Source organism: Panthera onca, chromosome C2 (genome assembly GCF_046562875.1).
Source record: "Panthera onca isolate mPanOnc1 chromosome C2, mPanOnc1 haplotype 2, whole genome shotgun sequence".
NCBI classification, from domain to species: Eukaryota; Metazoa; Chordata; class Mammalia; order Carnivora; family Felidae; genus Panthera; species Panthera onca.
Window position 1 is genome coordinate 69,190,926 of NC_138347.1, and position 13,713 is coordinate 69,204,638.

Sequence of the window (13,713 nt, forward strand, 5' to 3'; positions counted from 1 at the left end):
AGGAGGGATAACATAAATGTAACATGGTAGATCCCCACCTGCACAAGCGTCCATAAGGAGGCTAGAGAACCATCTGGCTGGGATGTTGTCAGTCAGGGATACCTTCCAACCCAAGTCCCAGTTTTCTAAGAATTTAATGGAACTGAATGCATTAAGGTGAGAGAGGACATGAAAGAAATATTCCATTTGCAACATAAATAACCTTTGTGCTACAAATACAGAGCTTAGAATGACGCATTCCTTGAAGGGTTTCATAAACTCACTCATGAAACTATCTGGTCTAGCATCTTTTCAGGATGTATTTCCTCAACCTTTCCAGTTTCTTCCACGAAACTTTTCACGTTTTCAATTTCTTTTTTAGTCAATTTTGGCAGCTCCTATTTTCTTCGAAAAATCTGTTTCTTTCAAGATTTTCAAGTGTATTATCAAAGTTAAACATGAAAATGTCATTTTTGTCAACTCCAGATCAGTGGTTAGAGTCTCATTTCTACATTTTGTGTTTTTCTTTGGTTGGCCTGGTTAGGTTTACCTATGTCATATTGCCAAGAATAGTCCTTAAATTTATTAATTAATATCATTTTCCTACTTCACAATGAACTTACTTCTTCTGTATAAATATCTTGTTTCTGTTTTTCTTCAGTTTGTTCTATTCTTTGATTTTATGAGTTGAAAGCATGGTTCATTAATTTTTAGTATTTTTTTTGTTCAATAATAAAAGCATTAAAGTCTACACATATATCTCTGATATTGGCTTTATCCGTTATAAACTAACTACTCAAAAAGTAAGACTGTTTTCATGTGTAGTAACTATTACCAGTTAGAAAAAGTACACACACACACACACACACACACACTTCATCTAGGAATAAACTTAGTAAGTGCAAAGTTCCCATATAATGACAGTTTCAAAACTTTCTAAACAACGTATGTTTTGAATCAATAATGAAAAGTACTTTGCCCTTGGTTTCAAAGTAATCAGTGGGATTATGCTATTAGATATGGAAATGTTAAAAAGCTATAATAATAAAAACCATTTTGGTTCTGATACAAGAGTATACATAGTGGTTAGTAAAACAGTCCAGAAAATCCTAAAACAAAGTTTATACATGAGACTTTAGTATATGATAAAAGTGGCTTCAAATTAATGGGAAAAATTGGATTATTAAATATGGATCACTTGAAAAAAATCTTAGTCAGATCCCTGCCTCACACTATACATAGAAACATCCATTTTGGTTGAAATAAAATATTAAAAGTAAAAAAAAATGAAAAGAAATGCAGATATAATCTTAGAGATCCCAAGCTTGACACTAACGGCAGAACCCATAAAGATATGTAACTACAAGGGTGCCTGGGTGGCTCAGTCAGTTAAGCGTCTGACTTCAGCTCAGGTCATGATCTCACAGTTTGTGGGTTCGAGCCCTGCATCGGGCTCTGTGCTGACAGCTCAGAGCCTGGAGCCTGCTTCAGATTCTGTGTCTCCCTCTCTCTCTGCCCCTCCTCCACTCATGCTCTGGCTCTCTCTGTCTCTCAAAACAATGAATAAATGTTAAAAAAAAATTTAAGAATGCTCAACATCACTCCTCATCAGGGAAATAGAAATCAAAACCACACTCAAATATCACCTCACGCCAGTCAGAGTGGCCAAAATGAACAAGTCAGGAGACTACAGATGCTGGAAAGGATGTGGAGAAATGGGAACCCTCTTGCACTGTTGGTGGGAATGCAAATTGGTGCAGCCACTCTGGAAAACAGTGTGGAGGTTCCTCAAAAAATTAAAAATAGACCTACCCTATGACCCAGCAATAGCACTGCTAGGAATTTACCCAAGGGATACAGGAGTACTGATGCATAGGGGCACTTGTACCCCAATGTTTATAGCAGCACTCTCAACAATAGCCAAATTATGGAAAGAGCCTAAATGTCCATCAACTGATGAATGGATAAAGAAATTGTGGTTTATATACACAATGGAGTACTACGTGGCAATGAGAAAGAATGAAATATGGCCCTTTGTAGCAACATGGATGGAACTGGAGAGTGTGATGCTAAGTGAAATAAGCCATACAGAGAAAGACAGATGCCATATGGTTTCACTCTTATGTGGATCTTGAGAAACTTAACAGAAACCCATGGGGTAGGGGAAGGAAAAAAAAAAAAAAAAAAAAAGAGGTTAGAGTGGAAGAGAGCCAAAGCATAAGAGACTCTTAAAAACTGAGAACAAACTGAGGGTTGAGGGGGGTGGGAGGGAGGGGAGGGTGGGTGATGGGTATTGAGGAGGGCACCTTTTGGGATGAGCACTGGGTGTTGTATGGAAACCAATTTGACAATAAACTTCATATATTGAAAAAAAATTTTAAGATATGTGACTACATAAATTTAAACCTTTGTACAAAAGTAAAGCCATGACCAGAATTAAAAGGTAATCAAACTAAAAATATCTAAATTATATACAGAATACAAAGGTGGAGATCCTCCATATATAAAATGTCTATATGTCTAAATAAAAAGAACACATAATGGGAAAAGTAAAGGATATTACCAAGAAGTTCATGAGGCAGCCAAATATACAAAGAAATGTTTAATTTAAAGGCAGCAAGCAAATGTAAAATAAAATGTAATATCTTTGATTAAAGTGTGTTAATAATTAAAGTGATTACTAATACTTATGAGAGTCGGGGAAAGTTAAATTTTTAAATGTTACTGATGTGAGGGTAATAATCTGATCTTCATTTTTCTTTCTTATAAGATTAGCATAGTCATGCTGATTGCATATGGCTACCTTAACAGTTTGGAAATAGCTATCATAAGACTTAACAAGATTCACTAAGTCTATTATCTGCCTTAGGAATTATCAAAGATGTCCTGGAAAATGGATGTAAGTTTAAGTTATTTAAAAGATTAAATACTAGAAATCCAAAGCCTAATACAGTCTATTTAAAATAATTACAATACATGGGGCGCCTGGGTGGCTCAGTCGGTTAAGCGTCCGACTTCAGCTCAGGTCACGATCTCGTGGTCCGTGAGTTCGAGCCCCACATCAGGCTCTGGGCTGATGGCTCAGAGCCTGGAGCCTGCTTCTGATTCTGTGTCTCCCTCTCTCTCTGCCCCTCCCCCGTTCATGCTCTGTCTCTCTCTGTCCCAAAAATAAATAAATGTTAAAAAAATAATAAAATAAAATAAAACAAAATAAAATAATTACAATACAAGAAGGTAAAATACTATATACATTGCTAAAAATTATAATCTTGAGGCATGTATGAAAATGTTCATTAAAAAGTAAAAAGGGAGCTTACAAACTATAGTTTTTTAATATGGATAAGATGTCATTTAATAATCACATACTTTCTTCCTGTTATAAAAGAAAAAAATTAGCAGGAAATCTACAAAAATGTAAAAGCTATTATCTCTAGTGGTGGGATTATTTGCTTTTCCATGTTTTCCGTATTTTCAATTTTTACTTTTACAATGAATATATTCTACTTTCAAAGCACCAAAAAAGTTGAACAACTTAGGTTCAAATTTGCTAGGAGCACATTTTGATGAGACTAAATAAAAAAAGAGACTAGCTGTGAGTCCCCTCAGAAAGGAAGGCTGAGAGAATGACACACCATCCTTTATGAAAATTTGGCTGAAGTCAGCATGGCTGGTGACCATTTGGAATGAGACCAAATGGGCTCTGGCTGTAGCAGAGCAGGCAGCGTGCTCCATGGAAGGCCCTTCACAGCGGTGGGCGGGGTGGCTTCCACATGGGTGCCTGGAACAGCGTCCTCATTCCCTAGCTGGAGCCCAGCAGGACAGCTCAGAGGACTTCAAAGGACAATGGAGTCCATGTGCCACTCGCCCAGCAGGCAGCCCTCGCCTCTGCCCAGAGAACCTCACAATAGTTAACTCATCCTGCAAGGACTCAAGTCAGTGGTTAACTCCAAGCCCTGAAAGAAATACTAACTGGCAGTCCTAGCCAAATCCTCTGTGGTTTAACTGGTTTCAACCTTTAAGCTGGAGTCTGCAGCTGGGCAGAGCCACCGCCTGTCCCCAGCTGAGGCTGCCAGGGCCCTTGGCAGAGTCCTGGGGCTGAGCTCTGTCCACAGAGCAAGACAGCTCTGGGGCATGGAAAAGCAAGGAGAGGCTGGGCGCCAACCTCCTCCCCAGCTGTTTTCAATAAGGCTCCACTTCTGAGGTTGCTGGCAGACCTCTGGAAAGATCTAAACCAACTTCACATAATGTTTTCCATCAAGCCCACAATTAAGTGATATTCTCTTAACTCATGAACTGCACACGAAACCTTTTTCCTGTCACTTCTCAGCTCCTCTCCTAAGCAACATACAAGCAGGTCAGGCTGGGGTTCTAACACTTTTGCAGGGTCACAAAGACCACAGCACAGGCCTTCCAAGGCCTTCCACTCTTCCTCCTGCTACACAGGATGGAGGGCATGGACATTTGACCTCACTGTGCACATCATTTCACTTAATCCTCCCAATAGCCCTGGAAGGTCCGCATTACTATGCTAATTCTACAGGTAAGGAAAATGAAGGTCAAAGCAGGTAAGTAAGTTATTTGTACAAGGTCTCTAAGTTCATGCTTTTTCCACTGTAGCCTTTCAGGGGAGTAATAGGATCACAGGCAAGAAGGTTCCAGATATCAAAAAGTTATTCCAATACCACTTAGTCTTTTGACAAGATTTTTCACCAGTGCCCCTTCCCCAACTCCCACAGGAGTATTCTTGAGAGCATAATTGAGCACCATGTCCTTCTTTTGTGACTGAATAAATTAACGATATAAATTAATAAATTGATAAATTAACCAGGACTGGGAAGCCAGCACCAGGAGGTGAAGCCAGAGGACAGTTGCAGACTGAGGCCCAATGAAGGATTCTGGCTCGGAGAGAAGTGTGGCAGAGACGGGGAAGAACCAGACTGAGAGGTGAGGCAGGAAGATGCTGGTAGAAGGGCATGCCACGAGGACAGAGTGTGCACAACACAGATGCAGGAGCAGATGGGTCCTAAAGACTGGGGCTGTCTCATCCCTCACTGATGCCAGTGCCAGCTGAAGACTAGCCTAATGGAAAGCATTTGAACTTAAAAATGCCCAAAGCCTTTCTTCCACGAATCCCCCTACTATAAACTAAGCTAACCCAGGATATGGCATTGAAAGCCTCATATAAAGATGTTCATCAGAATTTAATTTGTAAAAGGAAATATTAAAAATAATCTAAATAACCACCAGTAGAGAAATGTCTCAGTAAATGGTAGTATGTCGAATTTAATGGAATATTAGCCATTAAAATTATGTTGACAGTGATTTGAAGAACGAAGTGTTGGGTTGAAAAAGCAGGATACAAAACAGTATGAATGATTTTAATTATGACTATCAGTGATTAAGCACTTATTTATATGACATATGCAGCAAATATACTTTCTTTAAACAATGCCACCATATGGGTAGTAGTATTCCTATTTACAGATAGGAAAGTGACTTCCAGAGTAACTAAGCAAATTACCCAAGGTTACAGCTACAAAAAGATGGGACTGAATTCAAAATAAAGTCTGGCACCTGCCCCTATAAATCCTATAGTTACCCCTACCTTGACAACAAAAGAAACCCCCAGCTTAACAAAGGAACACAAGAACCATCAAACAAAATTATAATATAGCAAGGTGGAACGATGAGTAAGTAGTTTTAAGCTTTTTTCTACTTTTGCTTTTCTAAATGTTCTTAAATAGCATATTATATTTTTACTTTAAAACATTCTTAGAACAAGACTTTTAGAGTGGTGTTATGGCAGACCAGTGATCCTGATCATATTACTGATATAATGCCTATCATTTTATTAGGCAACTACTATGTGCTGGCACACTTCTATTGTATCAACCCTCCCTCCCAATCATGCTGTGAAATGGGAATTATGGAATTCCCATTATGTGAATGGGAATTCCCAGCTCATCTGTGAAACTTAGAGAACTAAGTAGAAGAAATTCAAACCCAGATGTCCTGGCTGCAAAGCCCATGGTCTTTCTACTCCTCCCACGGCCCCACTGCACAAGGTATGCACAGAGGTCTCTGTGTCCTGCCCTGACATTTTATGACCATTTGAGCCTTGGCAAGCACATGCTTATGAGCACAGGGCTGGCCACTTCTTCCTGAAGAAGAAGTCAAGGTGAACTAGGCCTCCCAGAGGCACTGATGGCCTTCAGCCACAGCAGGAGTTCTGTCTACTTACCGCACCCCCCCCCCCCACAACTTCTACCTCTGGAGGCCACACCTCTCACCTGACTGGGGGCACTGAGAGGTTCAGGGAGCATGAAGGAATGTAGAACAGAGAGATCTCAGGGCCACAAAGGAGATGAGGTGAAGAAAAACAGGTGAGCCAGTTTGGGAAAAGGCAGGGCAGATGACCATGGTGAGTTTTAGGAGAGAATCACAGGAGAGAGGACTGTGACAGAGCCAGGGTCCTCTATTCTTCTGCCCAAATAGCATCTCTCACTGCTTTAAAAATCTAGATCGATCCCCTTATTTGCACAAGGATAAGTACGTACATATCCATAGGCACACACCATCTTGAGACCCCCCTACTACTTACGTCCTGTGATGGCACCTCCTGAGCAACCAGTTTACTTTTTTTTTTAAATGCTTATTTATTTATTTTGAGAGAGAGCAAGAGAGAGGGAGGGAGGGAGGGAGGGGCAAAGAGAGAGGGAGAGAGAGAACCCCAAGCAGGCTCTGCATTGCCAGTGCAGAGCTCATCATGGGGCCTGAATTCACGAACCATGAGATCATGACCTGAGCTGAAATCAAGAGTCAGATGCTTAGCCGACTAAGCCACACATGCACCCTGAAACTGGTTTACTTTTTGAGGACAAAATGGGTCTCGCGCCTGACCATGATTTTTAGGAAGCTTATAGTCATATTAGTAGCCCATCTTTTGCAACTACACAAACTGTAGAGCACTCATTTCTGTGTGCTATTCTTACCCCATATTTTCCCTTTGCTCTTTTCTGATCCCTTAACTCCATCCCAGTCGAAGATTCTAACCATTATAAAACTTAATCTTGTATGAGGGTACACCCCAGGGGGGTGAAATCGGGTTTAGGGAGGAGAGGCAAAAATCTTCCTTTTTATGTATAAGGCACAGATATGCTCTGTATCTGCTTATGTACTAAATGTATATACATGTGGATAAGCAGGTACAGTGAGAACCACTGATCTATATGAGTCAACCATGTGCTTGAGCAGCCCACCAATTAAGAGAACATCTTCTCAGAGAGCCTGGGTGGCTCAGTTGGTTGAGCATCTATCTGACTTCAGTTCAGATCATGATCTCGTGGTTCGTGAGCTCAAGGCCCACATCAGGCCCTCTGCTGTCAGCGCAGAGCCTGCTTTTTCGGATGTCCCCTTCTCTCTTTGCAGCTCCCCAGCTTGTGCTCTTTCTGTCTCAAAAATAAATAAACATTTTTTTAAAAAAAGAGAGAGAACACCTTCTCAATTGTCAGATACATCATTCCCAGAAGGAAGACTGTACCTCCTTTTCCACTGCTTTGGCCATTCCCACATGCTCCCCAACATGAAGCAAAGCCTGAGGTCATGACCTTTGCTTCCAATGGTCTCCCTTTGGTGGCTTAAAGAATAACCTGTATGGGATGTGAATGTGTTCAGATGCAAATTGCTTGGTCTCACCCCCTTGGGATAAGGTGTGGGAGACTTCAAGTGCCCCAGTGGGTTCTGATGGACCTCTTGTAAGAAACCACTCTACACAGTATCTCCATCAATGACTCAGGCACCTAGATGTCCAGATTTCACCCCAAGCTTCCAATAGCCATACCTTGGCTGCTGGAAATGAGCAGGTAGAAGTGTAGTGGTGGCTGACCTGACTTCATTATAAAAGAGCTTTGCCCCAAGTAAGTCATTAGTCAAGTGCCAGCACCGGTTATATGTGTGTGTGGCTGACCGGCACTGGGCTATTATGTTCACCACTTCCAGAGACCAGTGTCTCCCCTCCTTCCTGGACTTAACCTTGGCAGGTCACCCTGCCCTCTGGTATTCCGTGGAGTGGCGTCTGCCTCTGAGTGGCCTGCTTGTGGGGGCTGCAGCCGGGGGAACCAGTCCCCACGGCCTCAACCTCCCCTCGCTGCTCACGGATGATGCAAGCCCTGCATGACAGGCTGTGGAAAGTATGTTCAGGTGCCCGGCTCTGCTCAGCCTAATGCCTTTTAAATCAGGATCCAGATTTGATTTGCTTTTCCTTGCCTTCCTGGCTCCAACTCTCCCAGTCTCATTTTTTACTCCCCTGTCAGCCTTCCCAGGGTTTGGGGCTGAGCTTGCCAAGTCCTTCACATTTCACAGGCAGCCCTGCCTCCCAAGCCTGTGCCTGCCATCTCAAACACCAGCACCCAACAGGCCCCACCTTACTCATGCTGCCTTGGCCTGCCCTAAACCCTGCTGGAGTCTTCTGAGAGGGATGGACCTGCACCTCTTAGGAGTCACTCAGGGACTCAGTGCGCCACCAGATGAGAAAAAAATGAGGCATCAACCTTACCACCACTCAGACAGCTCTGTCAGGAGGATACAGGTGTCTAATCACTGTCACTGAGCCCCCACACCCTCCCTTTCATTTCAATGTGCTCTTGAGCAGGGGCAGGGCACAGAGCTCAAACTTGAAGGAGCTCTCAGGTCTGACATGCAACATCAGAATTCACTTCTTACCTTCCCAGACAGCATCCCAGCATTCAAGGCTGGTGTGTGTGGAGTGGGCGTGGAGGGGCAGATTCACAGCCTCAGCGATTTGAGAATGTGAATCCCTTGAATGTAGGGAAAGACTCTTGGTCCTCTCTGTCATGTTTTTATCCCAGGTATACATCCTACCTATAACTACTGTTTGCTGAACTAAATTAATCTGTATACCAGCCATTGGAGTCGTCCTTCCTGAGTGTCAAAGCTTCATGGAACACTGGACACACTAGTGAAACCACTAGGTCTCTACCCTAAAACCTCATTTAAATTTTATTTTGATGGAATCATGGACTATTACAGCAGGAAGAAGCATGAGAGTCATTTGGTCTTATCTCCTCATTCATAGATGAGGAAACTAAAGCTCAGGGGCCAGAGAGACTTAGAAGTAAAGACCCAGGCACCTGAATGCCAGCCCAGCCCTCCTACTGTCACCCTGGTCCTAAGAGAAGCCAGCTCCCCATGATAACCAGCAAATCGCCAAGCAAAGATGTTGCAAAGGATGGCATCTGGGCATCACCAAGGTGACTATAGTGCCCCAGTGTATTTAAATCCATCCTTGTTAGCCACAATCTACTCAGGCCTTACTGAAACCTGAAAACCTACCATGGGCAGAGCACCATCCTAGATCCTGTGGAGAGCACCAAAACGAGTAGGAAATCACCCTCAAGGGGCTCTCATTCCAGTGACAAGCACATAAAGCCAAAGATAGACAATGTGAGAAAACCTCCGGTGACTTCAGAAGGGAGGAGACAATAACTGGCCAGAAGCAGGATGGGCTCCCTGGTAGCAGCAGAGTAGAATCTGGACAGCACTCTTGTGGGGTCCAGACTCTAGTGGGAAGATATTATATATGTGTGTGTGTGTGTGTGTGTGTGTGTGTGTGTGTGTACACACACACACACACACACACACACACACACACACACATATATTCTCATATATGAGAATATCATCCAGCTATAAAAAAGGAAATCCTGTCATTTGTGAAAACATAGACAGACCCTGAAGGCATTATGCTAAGTGAAGTAAGTCAGGCAGAGAAAGACAAATACCATTTGATCTCACTTATATGTAGAATCTAAAAACGAGTTCACAGGTACAGAGGACAGACTGGTGGTTGCCAGAGGCAGGGGGTGGGAGGTGGGTGAAATGGGTGAAGGCAAACTTCCAGTTATAAAATAAGTAAGTCAGGGGAGGTAATGTATAGAATGGTGACCATAGTTAATAATACCATATTATATATTTGAAAGTTGTTAGGAAGAGTGGATCTTAGAAGTTCTCATCACAAGAAAAGGAATGTTGTAACTATTTATGGTGATGGATGTTAACTAATCCTACTGTAGTGATCATTTTGCAATATACACAAATATTGAATCATTATGTTGTGTACCTGAAACTAATATGCTATATGTCATTATATCTTAACTAAAAAATAAGACATGATCAAAACAAAATACAAAGAAAACTCCAAACCAAGTTGTTGGAATGGAATAAAATAATAAAATGTTAAAGATGGGAACAACTGTCAAGATTATTTGGTCCAACTCCCAATCTGATTTGTAGATCCCAAACACTATAATCTTCACAAATGAGGGTCTAGCCTCCTTAAACCCTTCCTGTTCTAAACTAACACAGTCCCTGACTCATAGTAAAGTGCTCAATAAACATTAGTTAAATGAATCAACTCCAAACACTTGAAGTCTACCATAAATAAAAGCGGAACATTAATGATGTAAGTGATTAAAATTCAGAAAATCCAGAGGCCAAACAAATAATCCTTCTTTACTCGGCACTTACCAGGAGGTGGGATTGAGGTGTGTTTTTTAAAAATTGATATATGGGGGCGCCTGGGTGGCGCAGTCGGTTAAGCGTCCGACTTCAGCCAGGTCACGATCTCGCGGTCCGTGAGTTCGAGCCCCGCGTCAGGCTCTGGGCTGATGGCTCGGAGCCTGGAGCCTGTTTCCGATTCTGTGTCTCCCTCTCTCTCTGCCCCTCCCCCGTTCATGCTCTGTCTCTCTCTGTCCCAAAAATAAATAAAAAAAAACGTTGAAAAAAAAAATTTAAAAAAAAAAAAAATTGATATATGAAGTAGGGAACACACATGACAGTATATAAATAATTGAATTTCAGATCGCAAAGGGCCTAATGGACACCAAACTTGTGATCTGATACGAAGGGATCTGAGGCTCAGGGAGGTTGAGTGGTTTGTTGAAAGTTTTAAGGCAACTTCATAGAAATGAGAACCCAAGTCCAGTGTTCTTTCCAAACATGTTATGTTAATCATCTAATTACATTCTAAATTGCAGAGTGCAGAATATAGCCCTTTTAGAACGTGGCAATGGAAAAGAACACAGTGAGCTGGAAGAGGCTTCAGAGAGGAGAAGTCTAATTTTCTGTAACCAAAATTGATAATCCATTAGTTGCAAGACTGCTGATCATGGGGATCACATTCTATTTTTCTGTGTAGTCCTGGTGTCCAGGGCACAGAAGAAACTCAACTCATGTTTGCCAACTTTTTAAAAAGTAGCATCTCAGTTATTAATTTAAAGTTGGAAGGAAGTTGCATGTTATAAGGAATGTGAACATCTTGGGTCCTGCAGAAACTATCTATGCCAGGCCACACTGATGTCTCCTATGCCTCTGCACTGATGAATGCCAAACCTGGCACTTCATACCTTGCCCTTTGGGCCACCGTGAGCACACAGAGTAAGAAGAGCCTAATTTGGTCTCTCCATCTCTCATGGCTCATTTTGCCACAGAATCTTGCTTCCATTTCAAGTCAAGATAATTGGAAACATGTTAAAATAATAGGTGTCTAAAAGCCTCCTTAGTAAGGAGACAGATGCATCCAGATAGCACCAGCCTTCTCTATTTCTCCCTGATAAGTAAACTACCACTGTGAAATTTAAAAAATAAAGACACGATTTTTTAAATTGTTTTCAAATGTTTATTTATTTTTGGGGCACTTGGGTGCCTCCATCAGTTAAGCATCCGACTTTGACTCAGGTCATGATCTCATGGCTCGTGATTTCAAGCCCTGTGTTAGGCTCTGTGCTAACAGCTCCGACCCTGGAGCTTGCTTCAGATTCTGTTGTCTCTGTCTCTCTCTGCCCCTCCCTCCACCTCAAAAAAATAAACATTAAATTTAAAAAATTTTTTTAAATAAATAAAAAAATGTTTACTTATTTTTGAGAGAGAGAGAGACAGAGTGGGAGTGGGAGAGGGGCAGAGAGAGAGGGAGACACAGAATCTGAAGCAGGCTCCAGGTTCTGAACTGTCAGCACAGAGCCCAATGCAGGGCTTGAACCCACAAGCTGTGAGATGAGGACCTAAGCTGAAGTCAGATGCTTAACTGACTGAGCCACCCAGACACCCCTACCTGTTTCTTTTGATATAAATTGTGTATTCATCTATGACCATTTATTAAGTGGAATCTGGACACTGAGCTCAGATAGATATACCTAGGCAATTTCATTGTAGTTTTTAGAAACTTCAGAAGTAATTCCTATCTATTGTTTAAAAATTCAAGCAATATGAACATAGATAAAAGGTGAAAGTTGAGAGCAAAAAGTTTTCTTTCCCCTTCGCTCTTTCCCCTCCCTGCAATACTATCACTTTCCAGATATAAGCACTGAAATCATCTTTCTATTATCATTCTTATCTGTAATTCTAGATAGTATCCTGTGTCTATTTCTTGATTAAGGAATTTAGGTAGCATTTAGTGAATTCCCACTCTGAATGATGAGAAATTTCACTGACTTACACTGCCTCCCCCTTGCCAGTCTTGTTTTGACTGTTAGATCTTCTATTGGACATTGATGACAAGATCACAAACTCAAATGCCTATGGAGTCTGGTCAGAACACACAAGCACAGGGAGTGGGTGGACAAGAAGTGTCATGAGGGCCCCTCCCTGCCTACCTTTTGCTCTCCCACTATTAACACGAACGTGGCTAGGGAAAAGGCAAAGTCACAACTGGCAACAGACTCTTGTCCATGTGCTAGGACATGGCTAGGGATGGGGAGGACTGTAGCAACCTGGCAAAGACACCCTTGGATGCAGGCGGTAACACCCACTGCCCAAATGCTGCTACGTGGAAGCATTGCCAAAGCTTACTTTTTGAACAAAGCCATTCAGAAATGAATTGGATGTGTAAGCTTTCCATTTGTAAATCTTAGCTCAAAGTTTTTGAGAACACAGCTGGCCAAACACAAAAGGTCTGTGTGCCGAATACGGCCAACTGGCTGACCACTTTTTACCTCTGGTATTATGGTTTTAAGTCATATACTCAAACTTATTTTTTTTGTTTTTTTTTTTAATGTTTATTTATTTTTGAAAGAGAGACAGAGCACGAGTGGGGGAGGGGCAGAGAAAGAGGGAGACAGAGAATCTGAAGCAGACTCCAGGCTCTGAGCTGTCAGCACAGAGCCCGACATGGAGCTCGAACTCACAAACCACGAGATCATGACCTCAGCCAAAGTCAGTCGCTTAACTGACTGAGCTACCTAGGCACCCCTCAAACTTATTTTTTGATCCATCTGCTTTAGATGGTATCTCCTCACTTCTCAGATAAGAAGTAATGCCAGATGAGGACATTAGTGTCCTTAGAGTTTTCTCTTCCTCTCTTTTCCTGCCCCTATTTTACCACTCATGATCCCTTTACTTTTGGCTTTGCAGAGCTCACGGAGTTTACTTCCTATTCTGTGACTATAACTAACACTTTTGAGCTTTGTCTATGGGTTGATTTTAAAAACCGGGCAATTTTTTTTGATAACAATATTCTATTGTATAAATATTTTCTTCAAACATCTGGTGGCCATGAATGAACTGTTCATAATCTATAACTGAAGAACTAGTTTCCAAATGTAGGTAGCTGGTGTGGGTTTTCCATTCCTTGGGTATAGTCCTGTCTCCCCAGATGAGGGGCCTGTGAGCTCAGTGCTCCTGAGTGGGGCACACCTACTGGCAGGCTTTACTTAGAAAGTT

At 41.9% G+C, this 13,713-nt stretch overlaps 1 protein-coding gene across 4 annotated transcripts in view; it reads right to left on the reverse strand.

Annotated features, from left to right (window-relative positions):
- The window catches only part of MYLK (myosin light chain kinase), a 279,456-nt gene that overhangs the window by 156,202 nt on the left and 109,541 nt on the right, over positions 1 to 13,713 (reverse strand). The window lies entirely within an intron of this gene.